Source organism: Asparagus officinalis, chromosome 1 (assembly GCF_001876935.1).
Source record: "Asparagus officinalis chromosome 1, Aspof.V1, whole genome shotgun sequence".
Taxonomy (NCBI): Eukaryota; Viridiplantae; Streptophyta; class Magnoliopsida; order Asparagales; family Asparagaceae; genus Asparagus; species Asparagus officinalis.
The window spans coordinates 10,597,508-10,613,751 of record NC_033794.1 but is presented as its reverse complement, the minus strand read 5'-3'; the positions used below and the strand labels follow the sequence as shown (position 1 = coordinate 10,613,751).

The 16,244-nt window shown below is 38.2% G+C and overlaps 1 pseudogene; it reads right to left on the bottom strand.

Annotated features, from left to right (window-relative positions):
- Positions 5,709–8,339, bottom strand: LOC109830420 (annotated as a pseudogene).

Sequence of the window (16,244 nt, the reverse complement as noted above, 5' to 3'; positions counted from 1 at the left end):
GAATAAATTAAAGGATTACATGAGTAAATTAATCACCACAAAGCCTTAATCTCCCTGACTAGTCCCCATATATGATTAGAAACATAAACAATGGTTTTTGGCCACTTTCCCATATCATGCTACCTTTGGAACAAAGTTCATTAGGTAGGGATTCAGTATAAGTTCCAGTTAATAATCAACTTTTCGTAATGTAAGTCTCCCTGTTGAGAAGACAATTTCTGTTAACTCTCCTAATCAATCCCTACACCCACCTTAATTAATCAATATAAAGTTTTATCGTGTGACATCTCTTCATTGTGTGACCAGTCAAATTCTTGCACCTGAAAGGAACTCCAAAAACTGAAGCCACTTCATGATTAATATTCTACGAATTAAATTCAAAATTTGATAAATGTGACTGATTAGTGACTATAAACAAATAGGTAAAACCTGAACGAATATTACTTGCCGCCAATTTCTTTATGTGTGTGTTTAAAATATCTTTGATAATGATGAATGCTTAGGAGAGCATTAAGCACTTGGGGACCGAGACCCTCTAGATTCTATAGTGTCAAGAGAAGCATTCAAATATTATACACCAAAAATGCTCTTTTGACCAATTCTATCTCTTATTTAGTTTTTTCCGCTGTGCATATTTTGCATCAGAATGCTCTTTTGACCAATTCTGTCAGTTTGTTTAATTTTTTCCATTGTGCATGTTTTGCATCAGAGATCATTAGCATGTGTTAATTCGACACTAAGAAACTACATTGACTTCTTCGATTAGGTGATGATTCAAACACGCTTCCCCTAGATTAATTATATTGAGTCCAACTTTTCGGTACTTAACATATTATTAGTTGAAATGATAATATTGTGTGAATGAATCATGTCTGTGTTCAATGTATTGGTTCATTAAGTTTCTAACACCATTTAAACTTAAACCTTCAGATTACAAATTGAACAAGTGACTTACTCCATGAATGGACACGAGTTGGTCTGAAAGCATCCTTATGTCCCCTAACCTCTACCTTCTAAGAACTAGTACTCTATAAAGTGCACGAAAAACTAAAGGAGTTCTAGACTTGGAAAGTTTCCACAAGCATTGGACTGTAAACTATATGCCTTTTTCAAATGTGCATGTTTCAGTCCTTAGTATCTCCACCATCCTTTTTGCCAAACATCAAATCTCTCAATATTGGCCATCAAAATTGACAGAATCAAGATGGAACTTCCCTACTCATTTCCCCTATATATTCAACTTGGTTCTCTCAGGACAAACTACGAACGAAAACACAGAAGAGGTAGATAATGGGAAGTGGGCACTCATCGTGCATGTTTCCAACAAAATCTAGTTACAAAGATGAAGAGAGCGATTGGGAGTCGAAGTATATAAGAAAGATCAGGCCAAGTGATGAGGATCGAAAGCATTGGATTGGAGAGCCTGATGTAGATCGAAAGGCATCAGCATTTATTGCCAGGTTCCATGAGTCCCGGTTCAGTGATCCAGAGAGGCAAGCGATCATGGTTTAATTAAGTTTGTGATGTGTTGGTATTTATTGGTTAAGATTTCGTACAAGTAAATAAGTTTGTCAGGGATAATATACCTGGCAATTTGTTTATGATCACGTTTGTTGTATATGTATGGTTCTAATGTGATATAAAATGAAGCCATTTAGTCAATTTTCTGATGAGTTGTTTGTTGAACTTGTTTTATTAGAATGAAAATCTTATTATCTAGTAAATAATGAGATTTATGTTCCACATTAATGCGCCAATGATAGTGCATTGTCAAGTGGGCATAAATCTCTGAAGTGTAAATGTTTTCCTGATACAGAACAAAATGATTTTAAAACATTAGCACCGATTTCTCTCTGTACTACCAGATGTATTTGTTGAGATGAAGATCATCCTATATTACAAACTCTAATATCAGTAATCATTAAGTACACATGATGAAATTCACAAACAAGAAGATTGATATCAGTTTGGATAATCAAGTTTTGCCTACATGAAGAAGAGCCGAGAATAAATATCCTGGATGATGTTGGAGGATTGCAGGGATAATAAGAGAGAGCCCAAAGATTTTTGAAAAACCTTTATAAGTTCATGAATATTCATGTAAATAAAAAAATTAACGGCAAGTTGTTTTTGAAAATTTGCATAAAGTTCGTGATAGTTTTTTAAAGGTTAATCTTAATTTTCTTTTATAACTACTCTGAAATAACTAGTAATAAGCTTCATATATTAATTTATTTTAAGTTAACTCCTTATAAAAATATATCACATTTAGTATTGGGTAACTATGAAGAAGAATTAACAAAGAACAATGTTTCACATTTGGAGATGGAGTTGTTTCCATATTAGGAAAAAGAGAAGAAAGCTAGTTAGCACAGAACATGATAAAGAAGAAAGGGAAAGGATGGCATCCTAAAAACATTTCATAATTTTTTGAATAAATGGACTATGTGGATCACATTTAACTCTAATCTAATGACAATTATGAAAAGTAATTAGTATACACTCTAGAAAGAGAGGAAAAAAGGACAATAAAAATCCTAAAGAGAGGCTTGCATTGTAAATATAATTCAATCAATTGAGCAAAGATTCCATAGAGAGATTGCATACTCTTTTTGGAAGATCTCCAAGAGAAAAAATTTAATTCCCTTCTTCAAGGTAAAATGATCATAATATAAGCCATCAAATTGCTTTGAAGTATTTTGTTGAAAACGATTTTTTTTTAAAGTTTATGTCATTTTTTAATAGCTACCATGTCACTCCCAATCTTAACCTAATCTTCTTCAATTTTCTAACACTGCATGTGTTACAACGAACCATTGACACCCAAAAGAACAAGGATGGTACATTTGTCGTATGGTACTAACAAAGTTTCAATCACAAAAAGATTGACATAACTTTACTACTAAGCCTTCATAAATTTTAAACCTTCTCTATTTAAACTTTAAGCATTATTCTTTCCTACTTGCTTTTCCTCCTATCTTTTTTCAACGCGGTTCCCTAATTTGGACATTTACTTACCACAAGTAAAGGTTCTCAATGTTGAGAATTGATTTTAAGCTGATTATAGATATAACACAATAACTCATAAGAAAATGCGCGCCCATCTTGCGTGCCACAACAAAGGGGTGGGACCCACAGCCAGATGTGGGTCCCACCCCCCTATTTGTGGCACGCTAGATGGGCTGCGCGCCCACCTTGCGTGCCAAATAGCAAGGTTGTAACTCATATCATGGTAATTCTTTCCTTTTTGTATAACCCAAATTTATTCATATGTGGAATCAATGCACAGGACAAGTTGTGAGTTGTTATGCAAAGAATCTTATGCTTGGCTGTAATGATTAGTGGGATATCACTTATTGGCGTTGTGACGTACTCAATGCTAGGTTCTTCCGTGAGAATCTCTCTTGCTGGTCCTTGGAAGTGCAGGCAACTTAAGCGTCTCAGATTATCACTGTCTCCTAAAAATATCTCTTGATACAGTGTACTTTGCTTGCTGTATCCCATTTGAGATTTGAGGTAGGTGTTTTCATGTCCTTTTAGAGCTTGTTAATGGGCAGGGATTGGTGAGATACTCTGACGGTAAACAAATTAAAGTTGGTCAAAAGGCGTAGCAAATTAAAATAGTGGGTGATATTTATTGGACAATTGGTAGACCAGAAGATGTCCATACTTGAATCAACCCAAAATATGAGAGTCCAAGGAAAGATACAGTTGTTAAAAAAAAGGCGTTTCTTTACTATCAACGATCTAGCGAACATGATCAATTATTAATACAGTTTTTTGTGCAAAATGGTTGGTTGTATCACCATTGATCAGTCATTTTAAATAGGGTTAATTGCAAGATAGGCCACCCCCGAAGTTCTATTGTCTCTGGTAGATCCTTTTGGGTGATTTTTTTGTCTGTTTTACTCTTAGGGTGTGTTTGGATTTCAATGGGGTTAAGAGAAGTTAACAGAAACCAGGTGAGAAAAGGGAAGGGAAGAGAAGGGTGTTCCCTTCCCCTTGGTTACACCCTAATTTGGGGGGTAACAAATTTTATACTATTAAGGGATGAACCAATGGGAACTAGGGTGAATAACTTCACCTCCTAAATGTTCCCAAACAAGGTAAATGGTTCTCCTAACTTCCCTTCCCTTTATTCCCCTCAATCCAAACAAGCCCTTATGGTCTGTTTGGTTATTTCCTAAAAACCAAGAAATGGAAATGAAAAAGTAGAAGTCTCAAAAAGTATAATTTCATCCATTACATCCCCAAAACTCACCCACAATATCTAATAAAATATTATTTTCATCCAACAACTCATCCACAACATCTAATAGAAAAATATTTTCATCCAACAACTCATCCACCACATCTAATAAAATATTATTTTCATTCACAACATCACTCATCTCATCTCATCTCATCATTTCAAATCACTCACATCATCCGATAAGATGGTGACAACTCATCTCATCTCATTAATATTTTATTTCCATCTATTTTCTCCCAAAAAGGTAGGAAAACGATTTCCTTAAGGGCCTGTTTGGTTATTTCCTAAAAAACCAAAAAATAAAAATGAAAACCAAGAAATCTCAAAAAATACAATTTCACACATTTTCATCCTTAAAACTCACCCACAACATCTAATAAAATATTATTTTTATCCAACAACTCATCCATCACATCTAATAAAATATTATTTTCATCCAACAACTCATCCATCACATCCACCACATCTAATAAAATATTATTTTTATCCACAACATCACTCAACTCATCTCATCTCATATTTTAAAATCACTCACATCATCCAATAAGATTGTGACAACTCATCTCATCTCATTAACATTTTATTTCTTTGTTTTCCTCCCAAAAAGCTAGGAAAATAATTTTCTTAAGTGTGGGTCACATCATCCAATAATATAATGACAACTCATCTCATCTCATCTATTTTCTTATTTTTAAGAAATAACCAAACAAAAAAAACAACCTAATACAAGAAATAGGTTTCTTATAATTTATTTTCTTATTTTCTCCGCCAACGAAACAACATCAAAACAAGTTTTCTTAAAAAATCACTCACATCATCCTATAATAAGGTGACAACTCATCTCATCTCATCTACATTTCTTTGATTTCCTTCTTTTTTAGCCAACCAAACAATCCCAAAACCTATTTTTCTTAGAAATAGGTTTCTTTTTCTTTGATTTCCCTCTTTTTTAGGCAAACAAACAGCCCCTAAGTGTGGGTCACATAATCCAATAATATAATGACAACTCATCTCATCTCATCTATTTTCTTATTTTTAAGAATGAAGCAAAGAAAAGAAAACAACCTATTACAAAAAATAGGTTTCTTATAATTCATTTTCTTATTTTTTTCGCATTCTTATAGTTCATTTCCTTATTTTTTTTCGCCAACCAAACAACATCAAAACAAATTTTCTTAAAAAATCACTCACATCATCCTATAATTTTTGATTTCCTTCTTTTTTTAGCCAACCAAACATTCCCAAAACAATTTTTCCTAGAAATAGTTTTCCATTTCTTTGATTTGCCTCTTTTTTTAGGCAAACAAACAACCCCTTATAGCAAAATTACAGGGGAGTCTATCCACAATCGTGAGTTAATGCAGGGGGTCTATGGTCTACCCTAGAACTATAGGGTCTCTATCTACTATTAAGCTATAATAAGGTGGTCTATATACGACTAGCACTTATAAGGATATCATAAACAAACATCATATGTGCTTATGGCCTGTACTCTGGCCGGCCCCAATCGAGGATACAAGCTCCCATCCAATCTTTTGAGCACAAATCTCTCTACCAAAACAAAGCAACCAAATTTCTTCCAATCCACTCTCTCCTCCATAAGTCTCAACTCTCTCCACCCTCTCAACCTCATCACCATCAATCCAACCTCCTCTTACTTCCTCCCACTTCATCCTCTCCCATATAGGCAAACTCAATCCCAAGCCATTTCCTATAGACTTAACATCCTCTAACCAAACCAAACCAAACCGTCAACAATCCTAAAATCATCATTCACAATATCACCACCATTCAAAAATGCCATCTCTCTTCTAACACTAACACCCATCTCTTCCTCCTTTCTTCGACCATCGTAGTTCTCGCCAACTATATATCTCTTCCCAGAACTGCCCGAGGGTCATTTCGTAGAGCGTTGAGGTTCTCATTTGCTGTTCGCTCGATTTGTTGATTTCTTTCAGAAAGATATACGTACAGGCAATACCATTTTCCCACAACAGCAGAGGCAGAGTGCTTTCTGTGCATTGGAAAGTCTAGACTAGACATTTGTGTTCAAAGAGCTGAGTTCAGGCCTTTAGCTTCGGCAAGCATGTAACGTGATGGTCTGTGTTTATTAGGCTGACCGGTATTTTGTTAGGACGTGTGGAGGGATACCATCAGAAGCTATAGACTTCGCATGGAACCCGTGACTTCGATGAACAATCTCAAGTTGCTGATAAATGTCTCGATGATCGAAAGGTGTTGGCTTGACATCTTTGAACATTTGCACATATTCCTGCAAATGTAAATTTGGCTTAAACAGTAACAAGGGGGGGGAAATTCATGTTTCTGCATCTTTAACAAAATTCAAAATAAATTAATCGAACTACTCCGTCTATCCTAATAGCAATTTCAATAATTTGAGGGACTAATTTTGTTAGATATTTTGTTGGAGAAAAGACAATTTTGTCTTCATGAATAGTCCCACATGGAATAGTGTTATTGTTGGGCGCAGAGTCACGCCATCACGCCGCGGAAGCGATATCACCTGAGAGATAGCCCTAGCTTTTGTTGTCACAAAAGCACAAGTCAACTTTTATATTCTTGTTTCTTAAAAAAAACTAGAATAGATAGTGAAATTCTTATTTCTCAAAGGAAACAAGAATCGAAAGTGATATATTTCATCAAAGTAAAATATACACTCTTCCTCTCATCAGTTCTAAGACTGAAATATAGAGGGAACCTACAAGCTATGATAACACACAGTAAAAGATGAGATAACTACGTGGTTCGGCAAACTTGCCTACGTCCACGGGAGGGGGTTTTTACTATGAGGAGAATACCAAACTATTACAAGTTTTCTCTTCCTCTCTCTTCTTTTTTTCTCTCTACTCACTCAAGAGAATTTTCCCCACTTAGTATTTTTCCCCACACCTTCTTCTCTCAACCTCCCTTCTATTTATAACCGAGAGAGAGAGAGGGGTGTGCCCTGCGGGACAGCTCAAAAATGAGCTCGGAAGAATGGTGTAGGTGAGGGCTATAGGGGGCGGAAGCATGGGCTACAGGGCATGGGACTGACCCCCATACGTCCATGTCCTGCTGGATCCAGCCGAAAGAATGGAGTAGGCTAGTGTCCTTAGGAGCATGGGTTTTCCACTTCCATCATCTCCTGTCCTTGTGTCCTCCTGCACGTTCACAATTCTCCACCTCATACACATTTGATAAACCTCAAATTTTAGACGAACACCAGAAGTACACCACGAGCAACACTAGAGAGATCCAGGCCAAAAACCAGGCCAGACCAGCTGTGCCACTATACCGCGATAGCCTACATACCCTCCACCGGGATCAAGCTGATCGTAGTTCTGCAATTATTCTTTAATATAATCACCACCTTACCTCCATCACCGACCCGAAGGGCCATGCCCTCTTGGGCAGATCAACACGGGCTGATATGAAGCAAGTCCAAGCAATGCTAGAACATACTACCTGTGACCACCTTGGTTAACATGTCCGTGGGATTCTTATTCGTATGCACCTTCATGAGAGAAATATCGCCTTCCTCTATGATATCCTGCACAAAATAATATCTGACGTCCATATACTTGGTACGAGCATGGTGAACTTGATTCTTCGCCAAATGAATCACACTTTGACTGTCGCACCACAAGTTCACGCTCTCCTGCTCAATCCCCAAATCGTCTAGAAGACCCCACAGCCACAATGCTTCTTTCACTCCCTCCATCATGGCCATGTACTCGGCCTCTGTAGTATACAGTGTCACTGTAGCCTGCAACATCGATCGCCAACTAACTGGAGCTCCATGTATCCTGAATACATAAACAGTAGCAGATCACCGTCTATCTAGATCGCCCGCATAATCTGAGTCTACATACTCGTCGATCTGACATGTATCTCCACCAAAACACAGACCCATATCTACGGTACCTTTCAAGTACCTCAGGACCCATTTCACGGCTTCCCAGTACGTCTTTCCCGGATTCGCCATGAACATGTTGATCACACTAACCGTCTGTGAAATATATGGGCGTGTACACACCATGACGTACATCAAATTGCCAGCTGCACTAGCATAGGGAATACGCTCCATGTGTGCCATATCTTCCGCTGTAGAGGGAGATTGTTTACCTGAAAGCCTAAAGTGTGGAGCCAATGGGGTCACCACCGACTTTACACTTTGTATCCCGAACCTCGCGATCACCTGTTCTATGTAACCCTTCCGACTCAAGAACAATCGCCAATTCGCCTGCTCTCTTCTAATCTCTATACCCAGTATTTTCTTTGCAGCGCCCATGTCCTTCATCTCGAACTCTTTGCTAAGTTAAGATTTTAGCTTATCTATCTCCACTTTGTTCTTCGATGCAATAAGCATGTCATCCACATACAAAAGGAGATAGATATAATCACCTCCACGAAGCTTCTGAATGTAAACACAATAATCATAGTCGCTTCGGGAAAAACTCATGCTTCAGCATGAATGAGTCAAATCACTTGTACCATTGCCGAGGAGATTGCTTCGGTCCATAGAGTGACTTCCTCAAGTGACATACATGATGCTCATTATCCTCAACCTTGTAGCCCTCGGGTTAATGCATATAGATCTCTTCATCCAAGTCTCCGTATAAGAAGGCCGTCTTGACATCGAGTTGTTCTAGCTCAAGATCACAATGAGCAACAATACTCAATAGCACCCGAATAGAAGTGTGTTTCACCACCGGAGAAAATAGCTCATTGTAATCCACCCTCTCTTTGTGCAAACCCCTTAGCCACTAGCCTCACCTTGTACCTCGTACCACCGAGCTCTAAAGGATCTTCCTTTCTTTTATACAGCCACTTACAACCTATAGCTTTCTTTCCTACGGGCAATGGGACCACCTCCCATGTTTGGTTCTTCCGGAGAGATTCCATCTCCTCCTCCATCGTAGCCAACCAACTCTCACTATCCTTGTCCCGAATAGCTTCTTTGAAGGAGACCGGCTCATCTTCTTCCATCGAGAGTGCGTACTCAACCAAATTAACCTACTCATAGTGCTTCAGGGGTTGATCAGTCCCCAGCTTCTGTACCTGCTTGTATGCTCGCATTGGCCTAGTGGAAGCCAAGCTATCGTCGAGCTGCTGTTGTTGTAGTGCTTGTGTATTCTCCTGCTGAAGCCAAGCTCATCATCTACCTGACTTTCCACTTGAACACGACTAGAACCTGGTTGGTCTTTAGGTTCTATCTTAATAACCTAGGACTCGGGAGTCCCAACAGTCTCAACACCACCATCTTTGGGCACCCTAGCAATCATGGACTTCTCATCAAAGGTAACGTCCCTACTGATCACGAACTTTGAATCTTCTGTACACCAAAGGCGGTAGCCTTTTACGCCCTTTGTATGCCCCAAGAAAATTACCTTCTTGGCCCTCGCGTCAAGTTTTCCCTTATTGACGTGATAGTAGGCAGTACACCCGAAAATCCGGAACCTGTCATAATCTGCATGCTCCCCTGACCACACCCGATAGGGTATATCACCGTCCAATGTCGAATGTTTAGATCGATTCATAATATAGCAAGCTGTAGCAATCGACTCTGCCCATCATTCTTTACCCAAACCAGCATATGATCGCATACTCACTGCTTTCTCCCGCAGTGTTTGGTTCAGTCTCTCCGCAACCCCATTTTGTTATGGTGTAGATCTAACTGGCCAGTGTCTGGCAATCCCCTCCTGATCACAGAACTCGAAGGAACCATCTGTATACTCTGTACCGTTGTCAGATCTTAATATCTTCAATTTCTTTCCTGTCCTGTTCTCAATCATCGTCTTCCACTTCTTGAATGTCTCAATGTGATGCCCCAAGGTTCACACAAGGCTGCAGTCCCAGGTGAAACCCGGATTATCAAACCTGCCAAGTACCAATCACCATGTTATGACAAGTTTCACCATCACAATCACTATCTCTCTAGTGGAAACAATGAAAATAGGTGAAGGTACAGACATGCAAAAATAGAAATAGAACAACACTGGATAAACACAGAAGAAGCATAAGAATATCAATAATAAGCCCAACTGGAATAAAATAGACATATCTCTGAGTCTGAACTAAATCTCAAATACAATGAGTCAAAAAAAAAACAAAGTCTTACAATAGCTCTCAACTCTATGAAATAAAATACTAATCTGGAGTCTGAAAATAATTAACTATATGTAGAGTTCTACGATAACTATAAAATATAATAAATAGCTAAACAGACAACTACAATGTCTCATCAACCTGCGACTCTCCGTGCGCCTGACTCGCTGCCTGAAAAAGGGGAAAAAATAACGAGTGTCAAAGCGCTAGCAAGATCATCACTACCTCTCCCCAGGGGAAGGGGTAGGAGTATATAAGAAAATAAAGTCAGTACATACATATATCAAATCAAGCAATTAATCAATTATAAATACCCTAATCTCCCGCACAAAAAAAAATCATCTCATCTCGAACTACGTCCGAGTGACCTGCTCTATAATAAGAGGATATCGACAATAGCTAAAACAAAAATATCTATCGTTCATAACGGGTGCATCAAAATCTCAAAGGAAATACCCTACTCGCGGGTAATCTATCATGGAAGTAAAGCCTACAACTGATCAAATATCTATGTGTGCATCATCTTGTACTATAGCGATACTTTTGTAATGCTCGTTACTCAATCGCTCTGCGGTAATAGGGTTTATTATTTTCCTATTCCGGATACATATAATAACGATACTGTTGTAATACTCTTACTTAATTCCGGATACATGTAATAACGATACTATTGTAATACTCTTACTCAATCGTTCTGCGACAAATAGGTTTCATCTTCCTATTTCTGGATACGTATAGAACATCATTATTCATATGTGTTTATCAATTTAACTGGTATTAAAAGTGTGTCAATCTAACACAATATAGCATACATGCACAAATCTTGGTATGCTTGTCCACATCTGAAGTCCACCATCATCTCAGGTATTAAACAACTCTTAATCATTATAATATAACAGTACAAGATCGAGAAACACTCTCAAAAATAACAAACAAGAGCGAAACTCAAGAAACCTTTACGTAATATATTAATTTATTTCAAATCAGCACATCTGCAGTTTTCTACAGAATATATCATTAGTAAATTGAGAATATCTTTCTCTAGACAAACTATTTTTAAGAATAGTTTTTCGTTTTGGAAACTAGACTCACATAGCTATCATTTGACCCTAATTTGGTTCAGTTTAGAGTTCATATGATATTTCTAATTTCTAGTTAAACATTTTATATGTGTAGCAGATTTTCTGCATAATATATCATCAGTAAATTGAGCATACATTTCTCTAGTAAAACTATATTTAGGTATGTTTTGAAAACTAGATTCACATATCTTTCAATTGGAATTAGTTTGGTTCAATTTGGATTTCATTTGTTATTTCAAATTTCTAGTTCAATAGTATATATGTGCAGTAGATTTTCAGCAGAACATAACAAGCATGATTATTTGCACAAGAAATCATATGTAAACCTTCAATCATGCACGAAACTTTAAAATAAAGAATAAGACATCTAAATTCAGATAAACAATGTTTTAAATTATTTTCAGATCTTAAAATACTTCTGTAAATTCGTGCTTAATCTCTTTAACATGAAAAGACCTAGTCTTTATACATATATACAAAAGATCCAATTTTTATACACAAATGAATTGATTAGGCTCTATAAAACTCATTAAAAACTATTAAAAAATATTTTAAAAACTGGGAGGGGGATTAGTAGAGATGATACTCGCCTGGGGTTGTAGGAAAACTTGTTAGAAGCAACGTCGAAGGAGATCTCCACTCCAAAAGTCAAAGATCAACAAAAACCCAACTTGAAAGCCTCCAATCTTCTCCAAGAATTCAAAATAGGGTTTATGGGGGTTTGGTGGCTGTTAGGGTTCTTAGATATGATAAAAGAAAGAAATTTTCGTGAAAAATATAGGTATTTATAGAGGCAAATCCGAAACAAACTTGTTAGACCCGAACCAGGAAACCTAGTCTGACTAGGAAAATAACCTTCTGTATTTTGGCTGTAACTTTTTCATCCGACCTCGGAATGAGGTGATCTAAGACTTGTTGGAAAGCTGTTGAAGATACCTACAACTTTGGTCTTACACTTTTCCAAATTCTAATTGCATCAGTATGAAAAACTTAGAAACTCATAACTAGTCCTTATTCCCAGATTTTCACTCTTTTGGTCTTTGTGCATGTTTTGTGCATTTGCACCCATATTTTCACAAATATACATTGAATTGATCTCAAATCAATTCTTATCATATTCAAACATCAAAATATATTATTTTTCACTACATAACATATTTATCATTATTTATCATAAAATATTTAAATTTACGGGGTTTTACACTCAAATACCTCATTCTTATGTTTCAGGAAATAAACCCAAGCATACCTCGAATGATCATCTATGAATGAGACAAAATATCTAGAATCACCCTTGAAAGTTGTTGAAGCCGGACCCCAAACATCCGTGTGCACATAATCTAGTATCCCTCTGCTCTTGTGCTTGCTCCTCAGAAACTGGATCATGTGCGCCTTTCCATACACACAATCCTCGCAAAAATCCATACAAGGTTTCTTCAGATTCTTTAGCAAACCCTCTTTACCAAGCAGATCCAGACCCTTCTCTGACATGTGCCAAAGCGGCCTATGCTATAACCCTGTGTGCTCACATGGGTCTCCACCACTTCCTTCAGCTCCAACTGTTGCATCTCCCGTCACCGTCGTACCCGAGAGAGTATATATGTTACCATGACGAACACCCTTCATCACTGTTAGGGAACCTCGAACAACCTTCTTCACTCCGTTTTCTGTAATAATCTTGCAGCCACCGAAGTCCAAAGCACCCACTGAGATAAGATTCTTCCGCAAGTCGGGAACGTGCCGCATGTTGGTTAGGGTTCTGATCACTCCATCATGCATCTTGATTTTTATATCACCGAGCCCCACCGTTTTACAAGCATGGTTATTCCCCATCAATACGGTTCCACCATCAATGCTTCTATAGGTAGTAAACCACTTCCTATTTGGGTACATGTGGTAAGAGCAACCTGAATCAAGAATCCACTTCCCAGAGGTATCCTCGCCACCCATGACGACATAACATTCCTTATCGCTCCCTTCCCCTGAAGTGTAACTCGCCTCTTCCTTGCCTTCTCATCTTTCAGTCTTGTTGTTGTTCTTCTTCCCACCTACTCTCTTGTTGGGACAATCGACCTTGAAATGCCCAATTTCACCGCATTTGAAACACGCTCGTCCCACAAGAGGTCTCGATTTAGATCTAGACTTTCCTCCCTTGCATTTTCCTCGCTCATTGCCTCTTCTTCTGGCAAACAGTCCTTGAGCTTGTTCCTTGTTACCACCCGTGGTCATATTACTAGTTACAATTTTTCAAAGATCACCCGCTAGAAGCGCTGTTCTAATTTCATCCATCGACAAACTGTCGCCCATAAGCATCAGTGTTTGAACCAGATTCTCATAAGACTTCGGCAGAGATAGAAGTAGTAGAAATGTCTGATCCTCGTCTTCTACTGTCACCTCAATATCTTTCAAATCCGATAAGATCCTATCGAACTTGTTAATGTATTCCCGGATTGATGAACCTTCCTCCATCTTGCAAGTATACAATTTAGATTTTAAATAGATCCGGTTCGTTAGACTCTTCGTCATGAAGGTGCTCTCTAACTTTAACCACACGCCCACAGCCGTTTCCTCCCCGTCCACCAAAAAATCTACATCCCTTTCAAGGCAAAGGATAATCGACGCACGTGCTTCCAGATCCAGCTCCTCCCAATCCTCATCAGATATATCCTCGTACTTCTTCTCTTTTCCCGCCAAAGCTTTGTGCAATTTCTGCGAAATCAACGAATTTTTTATCTGCACCCTCCAATAGGAAAAATTATTTTTTCCATTAAATTTTTCAATCTCGTACTTTCCAACTTTAATTGTTTTACTTGTAGAAGCTATTATCCGCTTGTAAATCCGCTTCTCTCAAGATTTTTAACAAATACCTTGTGTACACCACACAATAATCAACCACCACCTCAGATCAGTAGCTCAACCACCACCTCAGATCAGTAGCTCAACCACCGCCAATCTGAATAAGGGCCCTGATACCAACTGTTGGGCGCAGAGTCACGCCCTCACGCCGCGGAAGCGATATCACCTGAGAGATAGCCCTAGTTTTTATTGTTACAAAAGCACAAGTCAACCTCTATATTCTTGTTTCTCAAAAGAAACTAGAATAGATAGTAAAATTCTTATTTCTCAAAGAAGATAAGAATCGAAAGTGATATATTTCATCAAAGTGAAATATACACTATTCCTCTCATCAGTTCTAAGACTGAAATATCGAGGGAACCTACAAGCTATGACAACACACAGTAAAAGACGAGACAACAGATTTACGTGGTTCGACAAACTTACCTATGTCCACGGGAGGGGGTTTTCACTATAAGGAGAATACCAAACTATTACAAGTTTTCTCTTCCTCTCTCTTCTTTTTTTCTCTCTACTCACTCAAGAGAATTTTCCCCACTTAGTATTTTTCCCCACACCTTCTCCTCTTAACCTCCCTTCTATTTATAGCCAAGAGAGAGAGAGAGGTGTGCCCTGCGGGACAGCTCAAAAATGAGCTCGGAAGAAGGGCTGTAGGTGAGGGCTAGAAGCATGGGCTACAGGGCATGGGACTGACCCCCACACGTCTGTGTCTTGCTGGATCCAGCCGAAAGAATGAAGTAGGCTAGTGTCCTTAGGATCATGGGTTTTCCACTTCCATCATCTCCTGTCCTTGTGTCCTTCTGTACGTTCACATGAATACAATTAAAACGTGCGTAACGAATATACATTATGGGGAACATTACGAAAATTTATGACGAACGTTACCGTATTAATTGTAGGAATTATAATGGTTTTCTCAACCCTATATATACACCCCTTATTTACTTTCGGAAAATATATAGAAACAACTCTCTCTTTTTCCTCTTCTCTTCTTTGCATATTATTTTTGTTCATATGTTGGTGTTATTTTTGGACAATCGTTCTTCGTCTGAGCTGAAGCTCTGTTCTCTCGCCCGAGTACAGAGGTCGGTCGCTTCCGGGGGTTTTTACCACTAGAGGAGAGAGGATCATCTGCGCCAGGGCGATAGACGGGTCCTCAATCTTCTAGGGCAATGTTTACACGACTGCTCTCGATCAGACCAGACTTTCTTAATATTTTATTTCGGATTTATTCTGCATGCTATAACCTTTTATTTGATAATTTTTCCAACAAATTTCACAATACCTTACCCTTTATATTTGCCATCCGCTCTCATGACATAGCTGACAATGGCTGGTTAATGACTGGGATAAAGAATACATGATCGATGCGATGGTTATCTCGACCAGACCCATAATCAACATGTATATATCTCCCTGTTTTGAGGAAAAGGCAAGGTTTCAACCATAGTGTTCTTGCAAAGCCCCCAGCGCGCATAATGTTGCTTGCTCCTCGGCTTCCTTGCCTTCGATAACCAGAATCCCCCCGAGTTAGGCCCTGGCGGTGGCTCCTTAAGCGCGTTCGCAGAATTATAGTAGAGGGAGAGAGAGAGGCCTTGTTACATATATACATTTGCTTGAGTTTCTCTGGAGGTGGAATTGTATTTGGAAGATGGGGTATTCTTATTACAGATGAAGATAACTTTCAAAGTTTCATGGTCTTTTGCTTGCTTGATATGGTGTTTTCTTGCATATACAGTGACGTTGCTTAGTAAGAGAAACTAATCAATAAACTGGTTTGTATCTTCATTCGTTGTCGAACTTTTAGATGATTGAATTGGTCGTTCAATTTTTTCTCTGTATGTTGTTGAACTCTGGATTAGTTTCCTTTGCTTAACAAGACAGAGAATAATGCATGAGACGAAAAAGACTTTATTAGATAATAAGAGAATAATGTAGCATTTTTT